The sequence below is a fragment of the Leopardus geoffroyi genome, chromosome A2 (genome assembly GCF_018350155.1).
Source record: "Leopardus geoffroyi isolate Oge1 chromosome A2, O.geoffroyi_Oge1_pat1.0, whole genome shotgun sequence".
Lineage (NCBI taxonomy): Eukaryota > Metazoa > Chordata > Mammalia > Carnivora > Felidae > Leopardus > Leopardus geoffroyi.
Genome location: NC_059331.1, coordinates 117,934,272 through 117,956,083, shown reverse-complemented (window position 1 = coordinate 117,956,083; position 21,812 = coordinate 117,934,272). Strand labels below are relative to the sequence as shown.

Genomic DNA, 21,812 nt, shown 5'->3' with positions numbered 1-21,812 from the left:
ACCCACACAAACTCTGGGACTGTACATATAAACTCCTTTAAAGGCAGCGTCAAGTCTCAGTTTGGAAAATTCCACGGATCCAAGGTCTGGGCCAAGTGGCCCCCCCTCACGGCCAGGCCCACCTGGCCCTCGCTGCCCTGCCTTCTCAGCTCCCCTTAGCTCCATTTGGACGGCCTACCTCCCCACATCCCTGCCCGGCCTCTCCTGAGCACTTTAGGCTCAAAGTGTCTCAAACCCACATTTTCATCCTGTCCTCAGTCACCAAATCAGTATTTCTGTCTCCAGTGCCTCTTGAGGTAGCACCGCATTGTCATTCCCCTGGCGCTTTGGCCTTGTCATCGTTCCTGACACTCTGACCTGTTTTCAAGAACAGTTGGCTCTTCCTCTGCCGGTACCTCCAGCCCCACCTACCCTGTCCCTCCTCACTGCCCCTTGCCTCAGCTAGGGCCCTGGGGCCGTTCACCTGCATTTTCTCAAGCCTGGCCAGAGGCGTCTCTTCCTCCAGCCTCTCACCCACATGCTCCACCTCTCACCCACCTGGCAGACTGTTCCTCCTGATACCCAGGCCTCCCCCAGCTCCCTCTGGCCCACGGAATAAAATTGAAACTTGCCAGCCTGAGGATCAGCCCTTTCTAGAAGAGTCACTTCCCATTCCTCTCTCTTATCCTTCCCTTCACACACTTTAAGTGCACAATAAGCAAGAATGCTGGCTGTTCCTCAATTTCCTCTTTGCTTTTCCACCTCGGAGTGTTTACGGACGCCGCTCCTCTGCGGGCGATCCACCGCTGAAATTCTGCTTGTTGAAACTCTATCCTTCCTTTAAAGTTCACTTCAAATGCTTCAGGAAACCGTCCCCCCTCTCCCTGCCCCCCTTGAGCCAGATGCACGGTTCTGTCTTTTGAACACTAGTAGCTCTTTGATTCTTTTACTGTCTTATGGAACCTATCTTTTCCTAACTTGCATTCAGCTCAATCCCAGTCCACACACACTTAGCAAGTACCTGTTAGGAGCCAGAGACTGGGGTATGTGCTGGGGGTAAGCAAGATAGATACAGAAGATCCCTTTCTGGGGCGCCTGGTGGCTCAGTCAGTTAAGCAACTGACTCTTAATTTTGGCTCAGGTCATGATCTCCTGGTTCAAGATTTCGAGCCCTGTGTTGGACTCTACACTGACAGCATGGAACCTGCTTGGAATTCTCTCTTTCTCTCTCTCTCTTTCTCTGCCCCTTCCTTACTCTCTCTCTCTCTCTCTCAAAATAAATAAATAAACTTAAAAAAAGAAGATTCTTTTCTTCATGCAGTTTCTAGTGTAATGGAGGAAGCTGACAGGTCAATAGTCAATTATAATAAGATGATCAAGTAAGATCGTATCCGATGGTAGTACAGAGATGGGCTGCTCACGTAGACTGTAGGAGAAGCAGGCCCAGAGTGGGGGAGGAAGAACCCACACACACAACCTTCAGTCATTTATATTTTAACTTATCTTTTCTGGGTGGACATGTTCTTGAGGGAACCTGGCTCATACTGCTGTATCCCCTGTAGGTCGGAGTATGATGCCTACACATAGGCAATGAAACAGTGTGGAAAGATTTTTTTTTTTTTCCAAAATAACGTGTTAAGTCTTAAGTTTGCAGGAAGTTCCCTGGTGGAGAAATAACAGCCTCAGGAGAAAAGTAAAATAGAGTAAAATGCAAAGAGGATTTCTGACAGTAAAGCTTGTACATAGTTCCAGAGCTTGAATTGGCCAATATGCTGTCTTCACGTGGAGAGCTGTCTTCATCATTTGTCCCATTTTACAACTTTCACAAATAAAGGTACAGGCTTTGGAGCTGAGATCAGGAAAAAGCCTCTGAAGTCCAATGGCTTTGCGGCACCATTAGTCCCCTCCGGAAACTGCCAGGACCTTTAGTAGAATGATTTATGTAGAGCCCACCGTAGGGGTTGGATAAGCAAATGCTGAGCACCGAACGTGGTAGCGTTTGAGGGAAACCTTCTCAATCTTGTAATATGTTGGCTGGGATCTACAGACTGGCAAGCTGTTGGCCAAACCCTTTTCTTTTCCTTCTCGGGATTGGATGTGTGGTCCTCGCCTCACTTGTGGTTTGTTTGGTCGGGCGACTGAGTTCTAGCCCATGGAATGGGAGCAGGCCTGGTGGCCACCACCTCTGCCTTCAGGCTCTGTCTCTTTTCTGCAAAGTGCCCTGTGGAAGATGCAGTCAGAGATGGAAACAGGGTCTTTGCATTTCCATGTGAAAGCATCCAGCTTGCTTGGCACACCATGTTGGGCTGTTCGGTGAGCAAGAAGAAAATTTCCACCATGTCAAGCCACCGAGACTAGGGTTATTTGTTAGAGCAGCTGGTGTCACCCTAACTAATACAATCCACTCTCCACCGTGTTCAGGAAAGTGACGACAAAGAAGCAAAAGCATCCCTGACGGGCTCACTGAGAGACCAGACTTGCCTTGTGCTGGGTTCGTTGCTTTGTCTCTGAATGCCCTCGGCGGGCCTCTGGAAGCTGTCGCTTTTAGATTTGTTCAATAGTATGTTTGAAGTTGCTCTGCATTAAATTAAAAAATCAGTAGTTTGAATGTGGATGCAAATTCCTAATAGCTTTAGCAACTGAAGAAAAATTTCCAGATGTTTCACAAAGCACTAAAATACTGTACATTGTTTTCTTTTTCAATGGGAAATTATTCACAGGGCAATAAAAAGTTGTTTTTTCAGTAAACAGATTATGTTTCAGTCTGCGGTGTGAACACTTAAATGGAACGATGCAATATGCCGCTTTTTTAAAAGAGGGTTTTAAACATGTCAGTACAAACCTTTCAGCCCTCTGTCCCATAAATTCCACTTTTTAAAATGAAATCAACCTGAGCCTTGTGAAAGCTCACACTACTATATCAAAACCAGGGAAATCTGCCTGTTTATTGCCGCTGATGGAATGTGGCAAAGAAACATTCTTTTCACATGGGACAATTTCTTCAACTTTACACCAAGTGAAATTTAATTGCTTTCGCTTCCTGGAATCATTAGGCATTAGTCCCTCTGGAGGCGGAGCCAAAAGGAGAAGGTGAAAAATACGTCTGTGTTTAATACATCTCACCTTGGAATTTTTATCCTTCTTCCCTCCCTTACTGGTGATGTAGCAGGTTCCAGCCTGGGAAGGCACTTCAGACAAATTTAAGGAGGAGGGAAATTATAAAGGAAAAGAAGCAACAGGTGTCCTGTTATGACCAGTAGCCCCCGCAGAGGTAAATGGCATTCAAAGCAATTCCCGATCATTGCTATCAGTCCAACACTTGGAAATTTCTGATTCTTTCAAGTTCATTTTTGGGGTGTGTTTTTCATCTTCACACACAAAAAGGTAGTAAGTGCAGTACCAAGTCAGCAAAAAGAAACACGGGCAAGCGTTTCTCTGGGCCGTGCTTGTATTCCCGGCCGGACGGTCAGAAGTGGACGACACAAGTGCTGTGCAAGATTGGTATTTGTGTTGCAACAGATTGTTTCACTTTTCAATGGGATTCATGGATCCTTTTAGAGTTAGTTATAACCCATCTATTAGAGGTCTTCATGGAGTTTTTGAACGAGTGTTGCTGTGAATACTTGACAGGAAGAAGGAGAAAGGGTGAAATTAAAGGTCTTTGATGAAGTGACCACCCTAAATGAAGGTGAGCATTCTCTTCACGGACAAGGGAAGACAGAGGGGAACGAGAGCTACTGGGAACTCAGGGCTTCCAGATCACACTCCCTTTGTAGAGTGAGGCATACCTGTGTTACATGTCGTAAATGTCCCCGCTTCTGAGAGCCCTCATCCCAAGATAACCTGCAAAGCACTCATTGTGGTCCTTGGAAGGACATGGTGAATAGATGTCTGAGATTTGAAGACCCTTCACTCTTGGGAGCCACCAAGGACGGGATACGGAGTTGAAAAATGTCCAAGGGGGAAAGCAGAGCAGGACTTTTTTGGGGAGAAAGGGGAAAAACAATTGTGAGAAGAGCAATTTCTTTACAGGCAGGAATTTCAATTTGCACACATATTGGTTTCACAGTTCAATAGAACTGGATTCTGAGTGTCCTGGAAATCAGGTTTGTTTTTTGTTTTTGTTTTTTAAAACAATGGGCACCATTCATTCCTAATGGAGATCTATGAACTCTGTGTGTGTTGTGTGTATTTAGACAATGAAGAAAATAATTATTTCCTATTAAAGCGTTTCACAATGTGGATAATTTGGGGTGCCCGGGTGGTTTAGTCGGTTGAGTGTCCGACTTCAGCTCAGGTTATGATCTTACAGCTCATGAGTTCGAGCCCCACATCGGGCTCTGTCTGACAGCTCAGAGCCTGGAGCCTGCTTCGGATTCTGTCTCCCCCATCCCTAACCTGCCCCTCCCCCACTCACACTCTCTCTCTCTCTCTCTCTCTCTGTCTCAAATACAAATAAACATTAAAAAAAAATTTAAATGTGGATAATTTGGGTGCAAAAAAACCCCCAACTTGATTGAAGTCTCTATATTTCATTATGTTTGATTACTCAGACTTCCGGTTTACTTTGAAGGCATCTTTTTTAAGAATAAGAGGATAAAAGGTATTTCATTTGATTGTTCATTAGCTTAATTTTAAGCTAATAAATATTTATTTTTTAAGTTTTTAAATTTATTTTGAGAGAGAGAGAGAGTGAGTGAGCATGAGCAAGGAAGAGACAGGGAGAGAAGGAGAGAGAGAATCCCACTCAGGCTCTATGCTGCCAATGTAGAGCCTGATGCAGGGCTCGAACTCACGAACATTGAGATCATGACCTTAGCTGAAACCAAGAGCCGGATACTTAACTAGCTGAGCCACCCAGGTTCCCCAAGCTTATAAATATTTAGATAGCTGGTTTTGGGGCCTCCATCTGTCCTGTTGAGCCAGGCCTCACAACTCTAAGGGGAGGGACCATCCTAAAGATCCTCAGCCTCTTCCTTTTCTCTCCCTTACATCCAGCAGAGAATAAAGATTTTCCCTCTCCAAAGCCCTCCCTGAATTTGCTTCAGGGCTTCCACTCCAATGTAAAGTTTAGTTTAGGAGAAGTTTCTCCTTATTAAGAACTTTGTCCCACAAGGAAGGAATGCTTTCTGAGGGCCCATGTATAGTTTCTCTTCTAGGCTTTGGGGAGGTTATACTAGCCAAACAGATCCAGTCTCTGCTTTTATGAAGCTTAGTGGGGAGACAGACATTTAAAACCAGACTAACTCAACAGCCACTTATCTACCATGTGGTCAGTGTGAGGAGGTCTGCCGAGGAAGGTTACAGAGTCTGTGAGGGTGCATGAGGCAGAACCTGGCAAGATTTCTTTATTGACTCTTTCTGCCAAGACTTGAGAGTTGAGTAGGATTTGATTGGGAAAAACAGACATGAAGACTATTTGGGGCAGAGCTGTAGTTCAGGGAGGCTGGGAATGGGCAGCTGGTGGGGGAGGAGGCTGGGACAGGTGGTGGGGTGGGTGATAAACAGGCTGGTCATACACGTAGGGAAAGTAGAGTGGTGGGAAGTCAGTATGTAGTACAAAGGTTTGGAATGGGCCTTGCCAAAATCAAAGTTGCTTGCAAAGATTTGAACCTGTTCATCCTGGGGGGTTCCAAAAACATTTTTTTGTGTGTCACCTGGGCTGAATATCCTCTTGATGGGGCTGCAAGCAGAACTTTGTGGACCGTGGTAAGACTTCACGTAGTGATCTGAGAATAATGGGAAGACATCAGAGGGTTTTAAATTTTTTTTTTTTTCAACGTTTATTTATTTTTGGGACAGAGAGAGACAGAGCATGAATGGGGGAGGGGCAGAGAGAGAGGGAGACACAGAATCGGAAACAGGCTCCAGGCTCCGAGCCATCAGCCCAGAGCCCGAGCGGGGCTCGAACTCACGGACCGCGAGATCGTGACCTGGCTGAAGTCGGACGCTTAACCGACTGCGCCACCCAGGCGCCCTGACATCAGAGGGTTTTAAATAGAAGGGTGTCTTATCAAGTTTATCAAGTGCCACCAACAAAACTGTCATCTTGACCCAACAGAATCAGTAGCTCCCAATGTTGAGACTTAAAGGCTTTGCGAAGAATATTATAATGTGTGTGTGTGTGTGTGTGTGTGGTGTGTTTATGAAAAGTCATGACTATTAATTTTTAGAAACTGTTTAAAAGGGGAAGGGGTGCGGCACCTGGGTGACGCAGTCGGTTGAGCGTCCGACTTCAGCCAGGTCACGATCTCACGGTCTGTGAGTTCGAGCCCCGCGTCGGGCTCTGGGCTGATGGCTCAGAGCCTGGAGCCTGTTTCCGATTCTGCGTCTCCCTCTCTCTCTGCCCCTCCCCCGTTCATGCTCTGTCTCTCTCTGTCCCAAAAATAAATAAACGTTGAAAAAAAAAAAAAGGGGGAAGGGGTTACCAATGTTTACAGCTGCCCTATCGACAATAGCCAAAGTGTGGAAAGAGCCCGAATGTCCATCGTTGGATGAATGGATAAAGAAGATGTGGTATAGATATACAATGGAGTATTATTTGGCAATCAAAAGGAATGACCTTGCCATTTGCAACTACGTGGATGGACCTGCAGGGTATTATGCTAAGTGAAATTAGTCGGAGAAAGACAAATATCATATGACTTAACTCATACGAGGACTTTAAGAGACAAAACAGATGAACATAAGGGAAGGGAAGCAAAAATAATATAAAAACAGGGAGGGGGACAAACCAGAAGAGACTCTTAAATATGGGGAACAGAGGGTTACTGGAGGGGTTGTGGGAGGGGGGATGGGCTAAATGGGTAAGGAGTATTAAGGAATCTACCCCCCAAAATCATTGTTGCACTATATGCTAACTAACTTGGAGGTAAATTAAAAAATAAATAAATTTAAAAAAAAGGGAGAAGGGGATTAGTGAAACATGAGGACATTTGATCTGCCTAATTGCTGTTCAGTCTAACAGCACACAGCTACACTAAAAGAGAACTGAACTCAGTATCTGACTTATAACTGTTTGGGACCAATTGATTTTTGCAGTAATCTCACTCCTAAAAAAATTGTATTCTTAAAAGAAACTCATGGTGAGAGGAGCAGAAGCCAACGCTGACATATCAGTCTTTGATATGGAGGTACAGTAGGCAGACATGAATTTTCCCAGATTAAAAACAAATGTGTAATGGAAGTTGAAATATAAAGAATTTCTCCATTTATCTTCTTGACTAAAGGGAGAAAAAAGCATCATACACACTGTAGATCATTTGAGTTTTAGGCTGATGATTTGAAACATTTTTATAATAATTCAGTGGCTCTTTTTGAATATCCAGATGTTAATAATGGTTCCCTGCTATGTGGTTAGGAATGAATCTGCCAAGGAAAAATGAAGGCTTCCCTCTTGGGGAAAGTTGAGTTACTTCTGTTATTTTCCCAGGCTTCCTGGGGAAGTCTATCAACATACGAATAAATGATGGGAATAGGAGTCTGGCTGGTCACCACGGAATTATCGGCCTTGTTTTTTGAGTTAGACCTTTATTATTTACACTCAGTTTGAAATACGACAAATGTAGTAACCTTCCAATGATTTTATTCCTTGAAATCCAGCAGTCCTTATAGGTTTTGAGGTTGGAAAGCCTGTGCTATTTTAAGAAAAGTTTCTGTTGTCATTGCTTGTGAAAGCCATGACTGCTGCCTAAATTAAGAAAAAATATGAATAATATGAATAACAATGGGGGGTTTCCTTTCTTTAGGTTAAACTTTTTTGGGGGGAAGAAAAACATCATTTTCTTTTTAAAGAAAAGAAACATTTAGAAACTATAAACCTCTCTTAGAGACGTCTCTCAGAGTAACCAGCTTGGATAGTTTTTGTTTTATTGCTCTATGCCTGATAAGGCACTTGCTTTAATTTTCTCCTTAGTATCGAAGGTACCATGCTAAGTCATCTTCAGTCTAGAATCCCTTTCAGAATAATTGTGTTCAAGCATTGAAATACTTCATGCGGTCTTTATCTACTTTTGCAATCTTCATGTATACTTAGGAATTGGAACATTTCTGTTAGAATACTTAAAAATGAAGATTTAAATAAAAAGGCCTCTAGATCAGAGGCTTTCAAGGCATGGTCCATGGACTGTTTCCTGGGAATCCACAAGATCAAAGTGTTTTCATACTAATAGTAAGATGTTATTTGCCTGTTTCACTGTCCTGGCATTTACACTGAAGGTACAAAAACAAGGGCGGGTCAGCTTGCTGGCTCCTTAGCATAAATCAAGGCCAGGCACCAAATTGTACTAGTGAGCATGTGTTCACCGCCATGTACTTACAGAGGGGAAAAAGCCACTTTTACTAAGGAACACTCTTGATGACAGTGTAAAATTTATTCATTGTATTAAAACTTGACCCTTAAGTGTACATCTTTTTAATGCTCTGTGTGACAACATGGGACATGAGCGTTAAGGCTTCTCCTGTACCTTGAAGTACAGTTGTCTTGAGGAAAGGTCTTGTGAGATACTCTGAGCCGGGAGCTGAGCAGTCACTTCCTCCACGGAGTCCCCTTTTTACCTGCAAGAATAACACACACACTGTGGATATTTAGACTTGGCAGATGTAGTGGGTCTTTTTTATGAGAATAAACAAAATATGCTTTTTATGTCAAAGAAGTCACTGATTGTATGTATGGCTAATAATGAATGTAAGCTTTCAAGAGAAAATTGGAATTTTGGAAAACTTGTATTCAGCACCATGGGCTTGATAAATTCAGAATATTTAAAGACTTTTCTGATGACATCAGAGGTGATAGTAAAGCATGCAATACCTTAGATATTGTAATATTAAATGGGATAACATTTGGAAGAGTGAACCAACATTTCCCCAACAACCAACAGTCAATGTGAAGAAATCACGCATGGGTAAAAGAGTCACGTAAGGTGCAAAGTAGAAAATGGATTTTAATGTAACGAAGTAGCAAAAGTTAATTTTTATGGTTTCAGACTCTATAGTATAACTAACCTTTAAGAAATTACCACTTGTTGAATATTGGTGTAGTATCAAAGAAGAAGATCCACAATTATCTGATAAAATTACCAAAACGTTTTCCCTTTTAACCACTTAATCATGATGGTAGACAATCAAAACAATGTATCGCAGCAGAATGAAAGTAGCAGCAGATATGAGAATCCAGCTGTGCTAAGTTAGACAAAAAGAAAAATTAGATCTGCAAAACTGTAAAATCATGCCATTCCTATTACTCAACTTAATTAAAAAAAATAACTATGGGGCGCCCGGGTGACTCAGTGGGTTAAGCGTCTGGCTTCGGCTCAAGTCATGATCTCACGGTTCATGGATTTGACCCACGTCGGGTTCTGTGCTGACAGCTCAGAGCCTGGAGCCTGCTTCAGATTCTGTGTCTCCCTCTCTCTCTGCCCCTCCCTCACTTGCACTCTCTCTCTCAAAGATAAACAAACATAAAATTTTTTTAAAAATTTAATTGTGGTAAAATACATATAACATAAAATTTACAGTCATCACCATATTGAAGCGTATAGTTCAGGAATGCGGTGCATTCACATTATTGTGCAATCAATCCGTACAACTCTTTTCATCCTGCATCAGTAAAACCATACCATTAAACAACAATTCCCCGTTTGCTCACTCCTCCCCAGCCCCTGGCAACCGCCCTTCTACCTTCTGTCTCTATAAATTTGACTACTCTGGGTACCTCATATAAGTGGAATCACAGCATTTATTTTTTTATGACTGGCTTATTTCACTTAGTATGCATTTTTGTTCGTTTTGGGAGATTAAAAAATGCTATTTATGTTAACATGCCCTTATTGTTATTTTAACGAGCGGTAAATACTTTACAATTCCCAGTTTTAAATTCTAATACAATCAGTACCGATAGATAAACATCAGCTCTTTGCAATGCTCAGTAAGTTTTTCAGAGTATAAAGGGGCCCTTAAGGCAGAAAGTTTGAGAGCCACTGTTGTTCTAGATACATTGTGTCACGGAAAGCTTATCACTCTGTATGGTTCAGAGAGCCTGAGTCATTTCTCAACATTCTACAGCTAGCAGCTGCCCGAACTCAGATGCCACCTCTTTCAGGAAGCTTCCCCAGAACTAAGTGCGCTCTCTTCTGCTCTCCAGGTGTCTTACACACGTTTTGATTGTGCCGGCAGGTGCACTACCGTAGTTTTAATTCTTTTGTTTTTCTTCCCACCCTATGATGGCTATCATGGCAGGAACTGTACGATGTTCACTTTGCATCTCTATTTATTCTGTATTTACATTAACCGAATACTTAATAAGTGGATGGATGACGAAAGCCAGATGGTGGCCAACAAACTTTGAAAGTTACAGGTCAGCCGTATGTCCAAGTGCATGACGCGGAATGTTAAGGGGCTCTGAACTGAATATTGTTAATGGTTATTATATAGTTTAATGGGTTTGAGAAGAAATACCTTTCATGTGGAACTTGTCATTTCATAGATTTCATTGTTCAGTATGAGCTTAATGTTAAATGTTAGGTAATTAATATTCTAGTGAGTACTTTGGAAAGGCACAAAATTGCGAAGGTGGCGCTCTAATGCGGAAATTTGAAAAATTTTGTCTTATTCCCAAATAGTATCACTTCTGATGAATAAGTGTTCTTGCTGTCCTCCTTTTGTACCTCTGCTGATTAAAAGAAATCTATTGGTTGAGATTCCTCGAAATCTTTATAACATGTGCAAATATGAATTAATACAGAATATAAGAATGTCATAGTATGGGGTTTGAAAGCCAGTGCTAATGTAGCTTAACAAATGTTTTTTAAAACCTCATCTTTTCTTCACAATGGCTTTATTTCTTACTTGTTGAAAACATGCTTTAAAGTCTTTCTCTTGATAGATGTTCTGTTTCTCTAAAGACATGGAACCACTGAGGAAAGTTTTTGAACTTGATTATAAAGAGTCTGTGTTAAAGATTAAAAACTCGTGGAATGACGCATTAAACCCTCGCACTCTTCATATGTTATTAGTAATAAACACAGTTAATACGTATAGATGCTGCCATGATAAAGAGATTTTCAGTGCTGTGAACATTGTTTTCTGATTTACTATGATTTGGGTATTTATTGATCTAGGACTATTTCCAGCCTGAAGTTATTAGGGTTTGGGGTCTAAATTAGGCAAGATATCAGAAGATCTTAAATTCCATAGGGAAGAGTGTCTGGGAAATGTGCCTTTTGCTGGTCTCTGAGGAGTAAAGCTTTTGATCTTCTGCATACTTGGTTTTGATTTACCTCCAAAGCCACGTTGACCACTTTGGCACTCACGGCTACAGCGGAGTCTTTTAACTAGAGTGATAGGGCAGGCTTCAGTTCCCGTTGCATTCAGACCAGATGCAGGTCTTGTCTTCCCCTCCCCACTTGAAGAGTGTGGGGAGGATGCGTTATGAATAATGTCTTCCTCCTAGGGACCTGGTCCAGGGATCAGAATTTTTTGGAAGTGAGTTGGCCTGCTCTTTTATCTAACCCTGTTTAGCTCTGAAAATCACAGACTGTCTGAATTGAAAGGGAATCAAAGACAAAGCTATCCAACACGCCTCTTTCACGGTAAAGAAACTGGGAACTAGAGAGACTAAGTAATTTGCTCGGTCACTTGTGAATTGGTGACGGAAACTCAGGTCCCTCATTAGAAGTTCGGTTTTCTTTCAGCTACCAGCTAATGGAGAATGTTCGTGGACTTCTTGGAACGTAGTCCTGGAGTGTATAGTGAAGTGGGGTCAAGCCCACCCCAACTCCTCTCTCCCTCTCTCTCTCTCGCTCTCTCTCTCTGTCACACACACACACACACACACACACACACACACACACACACAGCATTGCAGTCTCAGGTCCAACCCTCAGCAGCTGTGTGCCCATACTCAGCTCACTTATGGAAACTTCGGCTCTAGGAGGTGATGGTCTCCGCAGAGAGGCACGTTCCTGCGTGGGCTGTGGCGTGGATTCCATGAGACCATGTATGTGGAAGCCCTCTGTGAGCTGTAAAACGTGGATGAGCGTAATGTAGTGGCAGTAACAGAAAGCCAAGCCCCGAAATGCTTTAGTGTGTGCACGGGTACAAGAAATCTCGCGAGGTGGTGGTGAATCCTGCCGTGTGTTCTCCTTTGCGTAACTCACAACTCTGTAATTATAATATTGTTATAACCAAACAGGCAGTCCTCCCCCTTCCTCTCCTCATCCCTGGCAGCTTCTTAAGCCCAATTCTCAATTTCAGACCTTGCTGGAGGTCCCCGTGGGCCTTTGGTTTGTTATTTCAAAGCTATGATAAAAAGAGTTTAAAGGTATAGACATGTTTAAGAAAAATATACTTATTGCTCTGGGCCTTTTCATTCACTCTGTGATATCTGACAACCTTATTATACTTGCTAGAGCTGTGGGCTGCGGGGTTTTCGGTGGGGTGGGGCAGCTGGGTTTTGACCCCTGCTCTGCTCTGTGTCCCTTTGGATCACTGTGTAAAATAAGAAGGCCGGCTCAGAGGACCTCTTAAGGCCCTGTCTCAGCCAGCCCAGGCTGCCCTAACAAAATACCATAGACTGTGTGGCTTAAACAATGGGAATTTCTTTTCTTTTAGTTCTGGAAGCTGGACGTCTGACACCAGGGTGCCAGCGTGGCTGGGTTCTGGTCAGAGTTCTCTTCCAGGTTCCCAGACGGTTGGCTTCTCTGCGTCCACACACAGCAGAGAGAGAGAGAGAGAGAGAGAGAGCAGTTTGAAAAAAGAGTTTTGTTTTTGCTTTGTTTTGTAACCCCACTTTTTATTTCTTACACGAGTTAAGAGACGAAGGCATGCAAAATAATAACTATCCATGTTACAGGGCACACGATGTGGAGAGAGTTAATTTGGGACATCAGTAACAGAAAGGGAGAACAGAGCTTTCCGGGGCAGAGTTGGGGGGTGGTGACTTTGTACCCTACTGAAGTTAAGTTGGTATCAGCTCAAACCAGATTGTTACAAATTTAGGACGCTAAATGTAATCCCCATGGTAACTCTAAAGAAAGCATTTAACAGATACACACAACAAGAAATGAGAAGGGAATCGGGTTCACTGTAGAAAATCAACTTCATTCCCAAAAAAGCAGTAATGGAGAAAACGAGAGACAGCAAAAGGTAGAAAACATAAAGAAAACAAATAACAATATGGCAGAAGTTCTTCCTTATGCTAATTACTTTAAAAGCAAAAGGATTAGACTTTCCAAACAAAAGACAAAACTTGGCCAAATGGATAACAGACAAACAAAAAATGGCTCTTTTCTGGTAAGGGCACTCATACAATCATGAGAGGCCCATCTTCACCATCTCATGTGAACATAATTTTCCCCCCAAAGCCTCACCTCCAGATACCATCACGCTGGGGGTTAGGAGTTTCAACATAATGAATTTTGGTGGGTGGCGGGGGGGGGGGGGGCGGTGGTGGGAATGCAATTCAGTCCATAGCAGGCCTCTTCTAATCGAAAGGCTGGGAGTCAACATTACATGTAGAATGTAATGCTAAGTACTGAGAGATACCAGAAAATTCTTGGTACAGAAATTCCATAAAAGATCTAACTCCTAAGGAGAACATAGCCCATTTGGAAAGCAACTGTAGTACAAAGCCATATGAGGAACAAGGGCCTGCAGAAGTTCAGAAGAACGAGAGAGCACTTAAGGCTGGGAGCATTAGGATGGCTTCCTGGAGGAGGTGGCATCGAGTTGGATTTTAAAAGATAGCAAGATGTCAGTAAATGACGGTGGGTGTGGGGTAGGTGCCAAGTGACAAGCACAGAGATGGAACAGATGAGATGAGAGTTGGAGAACAGATGAGTCAACCTGCTGGCCTTGAGTTTAGTTGGAGATAGTCCCGGAAATACTGCTTCAACTCAGACAATCCTAAAAGCCAAGCTGAGAGTTTTGGAACCTATGTGATGCCTGGAGAACCTCTTTATTTTATTAACAATCAAAGTGGACTTTGGGGAAAAGTAACCCTACTGCAGAGATGGGACTGGCTGGGGCAGAGAAAAGATGAACAGAGAGACCAGTCTGGAGCCTATAGAGAAGTGGTAACTTCTCACTACCTCTTAAACATCTAGGATGTCCGTTGCAAAAAACAAACAAACAAACAAACAAAACAAAAAAACCAAAAACAGCCTTGGACTTATTCACCACTGGAAGCTGCAACCGTCCTTCTGGTTTTGGCTTCTGCTTTAGGTAATCAGAATATTTCCTCTTGTCAAGCATTCTACTCTGTTGACATAGTAGACAGAGGCTCTGGGTACATCCTGATAGGTGTCTGTAGCCAGGACAAGAAAAATGTTGTTTTTAGGAGCAACTGACACAGGGGAGGACTGGCATTTCACTGGTCCCTGCAAACCACCGCTTTGGCAGGACTGGACTGCCTTGCTTTGGCAGGACTGGAAGGAAAGCATGAAGAAGAACGTGCTCGACATACGTGACATCTTAGGAGCCGTCCTCTTGAAGGATAGATGACTTTTGGTCCGGTTTTCTGTATCCCTGACTCCTACAACTTGAGGCAGGCAGTCTGTTTGCTTTTGTAATCCAAAATTCCTTAGGCTTCTCCTGCTCTTGAACCTGACTGTTTCCGGCCGCATGGCAGGGGCACCTGTGCCCTCCTGTCCAAGCCTCCTGATCTTATGTATGGGTCTATTTCCCATGGGTTCACACACAGCTCTCAGGGCCCCTTTTGGTGCCTGTTTCCTACAAAGGCACTGGAGAATGCTGATTCCTGGACACCGATTATTGGAGTTTCTGAAGATTTCAGAAGCTACCAGGCCTCCTTCAGCTCTCACTCTACTAGAGCCACTTTGTGGTCAGGGAGAAATGGGGAGAGGTGGTCCACGGTTTCCCCTCGGGGTCTTTGGTGTCTCTGGCTGGAGCTAAGAGCACAGACCTTCCTCCTTCCAGGCTGTTTACTTCCTGATAACAAACACGCGAACCCTCTGGTCCGCAAGATTTGCAGATGCGGCCGGACCCTGAATCTCAGAGCCCGTGTCCTGCCACAACGCACGCCAGCCCTTACAAGGTTTGCTTGTACCCTGTCTTGGTTGTGTAAGCTTAAAGCTGGCTGGGACAGCAGAGCAGGTGCCAGGGGCACCGACGGCAGCTGCTCCCAGGGTGTTGGGGGCTCTCTGGTGGGCCAAAGGGTGGCCCAGAACCGCATGTAGATCTGAGGCATCAGCCAGGAACGTTTCATTTTCACAACCCCCCAGAGACAGGCTGGGTTTTCACGGTATCAAGACAGAGCTGGGGTTCTCAGAGGGACGAGCTCTGTGACAAGACTGTTGGCAGCTGAGCCCACTGGGTTCCTGGGGAGGGTAAGGGACAGCGATGCAGGACAGTTGTCCTAATACACCTGTGCCAGACCTGCCACAGCACCACATACCGTATGGTCTCATCGTGCCCTGTTTGGTCCTCCTGGACACATCTGCTGCTGATTCCATCTGAGCTCATGCTGCTCTTCCTCAGTCATTACGGCTTTTTATCATCCACTTTATTACTCACCTATTGACCTATCCCCTACTGACAGATATTTGGGTGGCTTTTAACCTCTTGCTGTTTTCACCGTGGTGCTGTGAGTTATATCTAGCATGCATCATTTCACAGATGAGCAAAGTACTTGTAAAGGGCGATACGTTTCTCGAAGCAGAATTGCTGGATGAACCAGTATATTCGCTTAAACTTTAGGTAAATATTACCCAGTTGTTTTCTGTAGAGGCCACCCCTCTCTCCACTCGCACCAGAAATGTATGAGAGTTTCCATTATCTCACGCTCGTATCAACACATTCTATTTTTAAGCTTCTTGGTCTTGCCAAACTGACCCGTGAAGAAAAATGTTTTCTCATAATAGTTACAGTTTGTTTCCTACTATCCTGAAAGAGGTTTTGCACCTTAAGAGAGCACCTACAAAAATCACGTACCACCCAGCCCTTTCTGAGTAGGCAGAGGACAGAAGGGAAAAATAATTCAGAAACCGAGGTCTCAACCAGCTGAAAGATCACTGTCATACGTTCCTTGAAGACGAGCACGTGCCTTTTTCCGTTTCATCTCCACTGGCGCACAAAACTCACCATAAACGTGTGTCAGGTTGAATTTGCGTCACTTTGGTGTAAGAGGGGAAGTCTTTTTCATATCTGCCCTTCAAAACTTTGATGTTTTCCTTTCAAGAGTTTGGAAGTGCTTTCCTGAAAAATTCAGTTCAAAGAGTTCAAGTTTCAATTCTTGTTAGAGTATTACCTCCTGAAGGCTCCCTTCAACAATAATGCCATTATTTCCCCGACTTTGTTGTTGTCTTTCCAGAATCATTGTGCATCCGTGAGGAAGGTGTCGGAACCACACGGCTCTGAGGGCATGGGGAGAAAACGTTCTGTGAACGTCTGGACTCCAAAGCTTGAAGAAAAGTTTCTCAACAGCCTGCATCCGCTACCAAAGTTTTCATGTTGCACGAGCCAGTATTAAACGTCAGTGAATTACAGCTTTTTGGTGCATTAACCTTAACTTTAAGACATTTACCAAAGGAGTTCTAATCACTGGAGCCCAGGGGAAACATTAGTATTATAATCTATACTGCAGCCCAGTATTGAAAACTTTATTAGCATGCGGGATGATATATCAAGATCTCTAAAAAAAATGAATCATTTTCGCAATTTGTCTTTGCAACCATTAAAACTTTCTATAAACATAGATCTATGCATCCAATAAAGAGCATCCAATATGATGCTTTTTGTATGCTCAAATATTTCAAAATTTAGGATAACAGTGGTAGTGGCAATGAAACTGATATCTATGTTCCTTGTTCTGCCCCCCCTCGGGCATAGAGAAATATCTGTTTTTAGCCACCAGGTTCCATGCTAGATGCCATGTAAAAAAAAGATTATGGATCAGATCTCATTGCCTCTCTTCTTCCCTTCCTGCTTCCTTGCCTTCTTTCCTCTCCTCAGGTAGATGCAGTCAAAAGTGTATGTAGGTGTGCTTCTGGTTTTTCTAAGCCTTTGTACAAATACATTATTTTTTTCTGAAAACCTTTTCATTGGCCACAAACCCTAAGAAAGTAGGTGACTCCACAGCCCAGAAATAGTGGTTACAACACCACTTTCTTGTGCAAAAATCTTCTTTTCGCGTGTCCGAGTGCTCGATATTCTAACGTTAGGGTTTTTATCCATTTAGTTCATTTGTTAGATATTTTTTAATGTTTGTTTATTGTTGAGAGAGAGAAAGAGAGGGCGTGAGCAGGGGAGGGGCAGAGAGAGAGGGAGACACAGAATCCGAGGCAGGCTCCAGGCTCCGAGCTGTCAGCACAGAGCCCAATGGGGGGCTTGAACTTGACAACCGCGAGCTCATGACCTGAGCTGAAGTGGAACGCTTAACCGAATGAGCCACCCAGGCGCTCCTTGCCTTCCTTTGAATTACTAGCCTTGGCACTATGGATTTAAACATGAAATGGACTGGCAGGGTCAGAGTCGTGTATTGGAGTGTCTGTTAATTTAGATGCTGTGTGATGTTGAAGCTGAACCACATGACACTGAGCCCATCAGAATAGATGGTGTGTATATACTAATGAGCACATTGGATGCTTCATGTGGGGAAGACATGATCGTAAATGGGAATACAGCCAAATGAACATATAACACCGAAAGTTTGGCAATGCAAGGAACAGTTATCCGGGGCCAAGAGTGAGAAAACAGATGGGTACTTGGACTAGACCACCCAGGCAGGGACAGCCAAGGTGCTCATCACGGTGGTGTGGATGATTGTCCAGTCAACTCCCACCTCCTGCTCTCCTTGCGAAAGATCTTGGGTGAGAGAGGGTCCAGATACAGGAGGCAGAAGGTCATCAGTAGAGACACTCCAGTGGGGTCTCCCTGAAGCTAACTTGTTCCCAGTTGAGATGACTTTCCAAGAGGTTGTTCGAGGAAATAATTTGGGCGTTTAGTTTCCTTGGAGAGATCTGAGGGCTTAGCTGAAGAGAGGAGCCAAATGCATTAAGATTAGATTCTGCTGAGGTGGCAGAAACCTCACCATAACAGTGGCCTAATAAAAACTCTATTATTATTCATATAAAAGATGAAGAGATGTGTCAATCTGGAGCGGATATCTTGTTCTACGATGTCAGGCACCCGGTCTCCTTCTACCTTGTTGAGCATGTGGCTTCTACCGTGGGACACAAGGTGGTTGCTCAAGCCCCTGCCATCACATCTTTCTAGAAGCAGAGAAGGGGAGAAGGGAAAGAAGGGCATGCCCCCTCCCATTAAACACAGTTCTAGATGGTGCCCACAGCCCTCCCTTCAGTTGCATACCTATCCAGGATTACTCAGAATCCTGACAAGTCCAGCCCCCAAATTAGAAGTTCTTCTTGTCAAAGAACAAGGGGAGAAAGGATTTATTTTGTAGTATAGCCATCAGTCTTTGCCACTTGAGGGCAGACAAGAGGAAGGTCTTGAAGTTCTGTGAGTCATTAGGGTTGGGCTTCCAGGGCTGGTCACTCCAGATCTGTAACTCGGGCATTACCAGGAACTGCTGTACGCTTGTGGGGTGAAGACAAGGTGGGGGCGAGTTGGAGAGGCAGCTCGTTTCCTGAGGCCCATGCCCATGCATACAAGCACTTGGATCCCACCATGGGATAGACCCACCATGTGGACCAGTGACATCTCCTGACACATGCCCCTCACAACAGCACTTTTGCAAAATGGTAGAAGGCCTGACTCAAAAGTTGGGGTTCTGAAATAATTTTGTGCAGTGTCACTTTATAGACATGAAGCGGGCCTCTTTATGGTGAGAAGTCTCAGGACGTTTAGTGTGGACGATAGCGTATTGTGGAACTCCAAGGGTAGGATCGGTCCTGTGGTGTCCTCTCCCCTTCCACCCACAGTGCATCTCCAGGATCCTGGGGTGCCCACCTGTGGACTCAGAGACACACAGGACAAGAGACTCTGCAGGTGAATCTCCTGGTGCTGTCTCTGGCAATGTGAGTAACAGCAGACTGGTGCTACATGAGGAGATTGGGGGAGGGGCAACAAAGGGAGCGAAAGATGCCGAAGTTCAAGTTGAAAAAGGAAGAAGTGATTTGCAATCTGGATGAGACAGCAAAGGCATGGGGGTTAAAGTGGAAACTCTCAAGTAGGACAGGTTGAAAAAGGAAGAAGTGATTTGCAATCTGGATGAGACAGCAAAGGCATGGGGGTTAAAGTGGAAACTCTCAAGTAGGACAGGTGTGACAAGAATTCTGATTGATCCTCCTCCCAGGATGGCAGAGAGAGAGGACCTGATTGTTATGACCCAAACGAAGATCAGCAGTGCATTCAAAGCAGTAGGAGAGGGGGCACTCCATGTGTAACCTGCAGGCTGACCGTGAGACAAGGATAGCTTGAGAAAGCCAGAGTGACATTAGACATGTCCTTCCACACACCTTTTAGCTATTCTGGATAAAGGGCTCATCATAGACGCTGCTTACGAGCCGAGCTTTAGCCCTCCAAAAATATGGAGAATTATCTTTCCCTCAGATTTAAAACTTTTATTTTAGGGAAAACGTCCCCCTTTTCCTAAAAGGTGTAGGGAAAATAAACTTCCAGAGGAGGAGTCGGTGGTGGTGGTGTTCATATGCGATGGGGAAGTGGGAGTGGCCTTCCCCGTGTCCCCTCTTCTCTATGTGGGTTTCTCCACGTTATCTGCTATATGGAGACAAGTCTATGTCTTTGCAAACCCCATCTCTGAGGGGTGGAGAGACAGAGAAGGAGGGACAAGAAAAGGAGGGTGAGAAAATATCATTTTTCTCTTGCAACATATATCCCTACCCCTTCACCGCACCCCTGCTCTGTCACTTCTGGCTCTATCTTTCCACAATTACTGAAATTCGCTCATTTGATACAACCTTCTGGATGCCCTTTCTCCCTCTCCATTTATGGGGTTCCTTCTGTATTTTGACTTCACAACAGAAATCAGAGCTCGGCTACTGGCTTTTTTAGATGTTGAGAGCACACAGCCAGTGCTCCCCAGTGGAGCCTCGTCCATGGTCCAGGCTGGGGCTGGGGTGCACGTTCTGGGCTGTGATTGAGGATCAAATGGCGGGTCTGCTGGCAGGTGCTAGGTAGGGGAGGCTTGAAGTTCATGTGCATGCACACTCTCCCCGTTATCTTAAGCCTCCTTCAAGCTGCCTTTCATTTATTTTAACCTGATTTTACTGGAACAAATATGCTCAAAGATCGAGTTAGGGGTGGAGACAAAGTACTGCTAATTCTCCCTTCCCTCTGCCCATCAAGCTAACCAGTCACTTTGTGCAGCTCAGCAGAGCGGAACCGAAAATTCCTTACCCTTGTTTGTCTCCATACCCGTTGGAATTTAAAATAGAGAGCAAAGGTAGTTTCTGAGAGAGCCTCTCCTTTCCATATTTGAAGATTAGCAGCACGGTGTGTATTTCTAGCAGGACTTGGTATGACCTAAGCGATGCTCCCAGCACTCCCCTGTGCGCAAACCCATCTCACGTGGTATATGATAACTTGTCCCCAGTGCTGCAGAAAACTAAGAGGGAAGAGTGAGAGAATCCACTCATGCATAATTGAAGTCTAGGCAGATATTTATTGGATTCATAAGCCTGAGTTATTGACAAAGAGAAGGGGGAAATAGCAGAATTGTCAGTGGCATTAATAATCTGTGCCAAAGGGTAGCAGCACCTACGTACTTCAGGAGGGCAATACAAAAGGCACACACGTCCAGCGGAGGAAGACATTCAGTAAGCTCTGGCCAGGGCAGCTCAAACAAATCTATACTGGATCCCCAGCTTGAAAAGCTCACACTGAGACTTGATAAATGTGCCACTTCATTTCTCTGAGTAGTGTATTCCATACGTGGCCAAACACTTCAACACTTCAGACCACATCCTTTCTGATTTTAGAATTTTTCCCAACAAGAGTGCGTTTTAAAACCTGAACTCTTGGATGCAGGAAGAAAACTTTTGTGGACAGACCAAGCAGAATGTTCAGCTGGCCGTGGCTGCGGGGAAGGAAGACAATATAGGCATTTACAGGCTGGGCCTTCTGGAATCCTCGTTGAGAAGTGTTGGATGTGGGCTCCAGAGAGGTCTGCCCACCTCCCCATCCTTACACTGTGCTGCAGCCCCTTTCAAATATCACACATGAACAGCAACAGAAAGCTTCTTTCTTTCCCTGAATGGGAGAAGTTAGCCTTAAGTTTTGTGCTTTGTGTTGAGCAGGGCGCTTTATTTTTTGATTTTTACTTTTGATCGTCCCAAATTAAGTATTTGGAAATCAACTGACGTTCCGTACCCCACCCCCACCCATGCCTTTCTTGGCAGCAATTAATTTTTTGGTCTGGAATACTTCCAAAACCTACGGAGAACTAACTTCCATGAGCCACTTGGCTTTCAATCATAAATGTCAGACACATAAACAACGCGTGTAGCACTGTCTCACATAACACAATTAAAAGATGTAAATACAGAGTCTTTCAGTCAAATCAACTGTGCAAATAAATACACTGTGGAATGTGTTACATATGTGCATCTTTAAGGTTATAAACACACACATCTGTTTAAATCCTGTGTGTATGAAGTTTGCACACAAGTAAAAGTTGGTGATACTATTTTTTCTTCCTCACCCTGTTAAAACAAAAATGCATTTGTGTGTCAAAAAATCGAGTGCAATCTAAAAATGATGTGTATTTCCACCGCGTGTTTTTATATAAAATGAAATTACCCATCGTACTTGGCATTTACGTGACTTACATTCCCCTTCGTCATGAGCGATATTCGCATTGGATTGTGTTTACACTGTACCTGCTGGGACCCGAGGGA

The 21,812-nt window shown here is 44.0% G+C and overlaps 2 long non-coding RNA genes across 2 annotated transcripts in view; both read left to right on the top strand.

Annotated features, from left to right (window-relative positions):
• Positions 1-16,724, top strand: part of LOC123606580 — a 72,570-nt gene extending 55,846 nt beyond the window's left edge. The window contains exon 3 of the long non-coding RNA XR_006716354.1: positions 16,307-16,724. This is a non-coding gene — a long non-coding RNA (uncharacterized LOC123606580). The remainder of the gene's footprint in view (positions 1-16,306) is intronic.
• A 602-nt stretch (positions 16,725-17,326) lies between these two features.
• LOC123606579 lies at positions 17,327-21,722 on the top strand. The gene is made up of 2 exons (XR_006716353.1): positions 17,327-19,049; positions 19,133-21,722. It is a non-coding gene; the product is annotated as an uncharacterized LOC123606579 (long non-coding RNA).
• The last annotated feature ends 90 nt before the right edge of the window (positions 21,723-21,812 follow it).